The sequence below is a fragment of the Crocuta crocuta genome, unplaced genomic scaffold, assembly GCF_008692635.1.
Source record: "Crocuta crocuta isolate KB4526 unplaced genomic scaffold, BGI_CrCroc_1.0 scaffold630, whole genome shotgun sequence".
Taxonomy (NCBI): domain Eukaryota; kingdom Metazoa; phylum Chordata; class Mammalia; order Carnivora; family Hyaenidae; genus Crocuta; species Crocuta crocuta.
The window spans coordinates 357,725-360,914 of record NW_027532833.1 but is presented as its reverse complement, the minus strand read 5'-3'; positions in this window follow the sequence as shown (position 1 = coordinate 360,914).

Sequence of the window (3,190 nt, the reverse complement as noted above, 5' to 3'; positions counted from 1 at the left end):
AACTTTGAGCTTAGCCCATTACTTTTTTCTAGTTCCTAGAGGTTCAGAGTTAGATTGTTTATTTGAGATCTTCTTTTTTAATGCAAGCTATTAACTTCCCATCTAGCTGTGCTTGTTGTATCCCATAAGGTTTCATATGTTTTGTTTATGTTTGTGTATGTATTATTTCGTAATCTCTTTTGATTTCTTCTTTCACTCAATAATTGTCAAGAGTGTGTTGTTTAATTTCCATCTGTGAGTTTTCCCATTTCCCTTTTGTTATTGATTTCTAACTTTATTCCATTGTGGTCATAAAAATACTTGGAAATGCTTCAATCTTCTCAACTTTGTTAAGACTTATTTTGTGACCCAGCATGTGATCCATCCCAGAGAATGTTCCATGTGTGCTTAAGAAGGATGTGCATTCNACAGCTTTACTAAATTTCTGCATTGGTTCTAACAAGTTTTGTTGTGAAGTCTTTAGGGTTTTCTACATATGAGATCATGTCATCTGCAAACAAGTGATTTTACTTCTTCCTTTCCTATTTTTGAATGCTGTTTATTTCTTTTATTTGCCCAGTTGTTCTGCCTAGAACTTCCAGGGCTGCGTTGAATATAAGTGGTAAACGTTGGCATCTTTGCCTTGTTCCAGATTTTAGAGGAAAAGCGTTCATTTTTCACCACTGAGCGTGGTCACGTTATCTGTGACCTTTTCATATATGGCCTTCATCACATGAATTGATTTGCATATCTTGAACCATCCCTGCATTTCACTTGGTCTTGGTGTACGATATTTTAAAATAAGCTCCTAGGGGCACCTGGGTAGCTCAGTCGGTTAAGCGTCGGACTGCAGCTCAGGTCATGATCTCGTGGTTTGTGGGTTTCAGCCCTGAGTTGGGCTCTGTGCTGAAAGTTTGGAGCCTGAAGCCTGTTTCAGATTCTGTGTCTCCCTCTCTCTCTGCCCCTCCCCTGCTCACACACACACTCTCTCTCAAAAATATATAAACATTAAAAAATATGCTCCTGAGTTAAATCAGCTAATAGTTTGTTGAGGATTTTTGCACCCATGTTCATCAGAGAAATTGGTCTGTAGTTTTCTTTTCTTGTGGAGTCTTTATCTGGTTTTGGTATCAAGATGATGCTGATCTCATAAAATGAGTTTGGAAGTAGTACCTCTTTTTTTTTCTTTTTTGGAAGAGTTTAAGAAAGATTGGTATTAATTCTTTACATATTTTGTAGACTTCAACTGTGAAGCTCTCTGATCCTAGGATTTTGTTTGGAGGTTCTTGATTATCGATTCAATCTCTTTACTAGTAATTGGTAAATTCAGATTTTCTATTTCTTTATTATTCAAACTTGGTAGGTTGTTTCTAGCAATTTAGCCTATTTTTCTAGATTATCGAATGTGTTGGCATGTAATTGTTCATAGCAGTTTTTTATGATCCTTAGTATTTTCATGTTACCAGTTGAAACACCTCCTTTTTCACTTGTGATTTTAGTTGTGCCTTTTCTTTCTTTTAGTCTAGCTAAAGGTTTGTCACTTTTGCTTACCTTTTTTTAAAAANTTTGAGCTTAGCCCATTACTTTTTTCTAGTTCCTAGAGGTTCAGAGTTAGATTGTTTATTTGAGATCTTCTTTTTTAATGCAAGCTATTAACTTCCCATCTAGCTGTGCTTGTTGTATCCCATAAGGTTTCATATGTTTTGTTTATGTTTGTGTATGTATTATTTCGTAATCTCTTTTGATNCACTTTGAGCTTAGCCCATTACTTTTTTCTAGTTCCTAGAGGTTCAGAGTTAGATTGTTTATTTGAGATCTTCTTTTTTAATGCAAGCTATTAACTTCCCATCTAGCTGTGCTTGTTGTATCCCATAAGGTTTCATATGTTTTGTTTATGTTTGTGTATGTATTATTTCGTAATCTCTTTTGATTTCTTCTTTCACTCAATAATTGTCAAGAGTGTGTTGTTTAATTTCCATCTGTGAGTTTTCCCATTTCCCTTTTGTTATTGATTTCTAACTTTATTCCATTGTGGTCATAAAAATACTTGGAAATGCTTCAATCTTCTCAACTTTGTTAAGACTTATTTTGTGACCCAGCATGTGATCCATCCCAGAGAATGTTCCATGTGTGCTTAAGAAGGATGTGCATTCTGCTGCTGTTGGGTTGAATGCTCTATATATGTCTGTCGGCTCCATTTGATCTGCAGTGTTGTTCCAGTCTGTTTCGTTATTGATTTTGTGTGGGTGATCTATCCAGTTGTGAATGTGGGTTACTGTAGTTGCCTATTAAGTACGTGCTAAATCCTCCAGGAGGAAGAATTAAACCACAGTACCCATCAGCCTCTCCTAGAGCTTTGCAGATTTGTAGTTTCAGGGACTCCTAATTTCGAATTGCTTTTCTATTCCAAGTTATCACTGATCACTTGGAGGCAGATCATCTCAGACTCTGGTGAGAAAGGGGTCATGAAGAGGGAGGGGCTCTGGCTGACCTTCTAGAGAATTTCAAATCAAATACACCTTGCTTTCACAAACATTAACTTTCTTCCAAAACTCTTGTCTATAAGAGACAGCCAAAATGCATATACGAGAAATGCAGCTTTCCCTCTAATACATATTCGACTATTATTTATGGAGAAGCAACATCTTTGTTTTATTACCGTAACAAAATCATGTGCCTTCTCTCAGCCCCAATTTACTTTACAAAGCAGGCCACAGTATCTGATAATAACTGGTCACAATGATTGCAATCTCCTTCCTCACTTAAATGGGTGTGTGTTTAACTTTTAAATTTTAAGTTTAAAAANAAGTTATTTTTATATTCTTTTAAGCCACAAAGCAGCTGCCCTCTGACCATGTTTCTCGTTCTGCTCAGTACTTCTAAATCTTTACTGATGCCAAGGCACCAAATGTAACAGGAAACATCTATCTTGTAGAATACAGCAAGCTAATTTACTGCAGAAGAAAAAATAATAATTATTATTTTTTTTTTAATTTTTTTTTANTTCTTCTGCACGCTCCTTTGCAATCCTCTCCTGCACTCTTCCTCCCCTCTCCCCAGGTACCCACTGGTGTATGTTTTGTTGCTCTTGATTAGTTTGCATATTTCAGAGTTTTATATAAGTGGAATCATACAGCATGCATTCATTTCTATTTGAATTTTTTTAATACAGAAGAAATATTTTGAGATTCATCTTTGTTGTTGTAAGTAA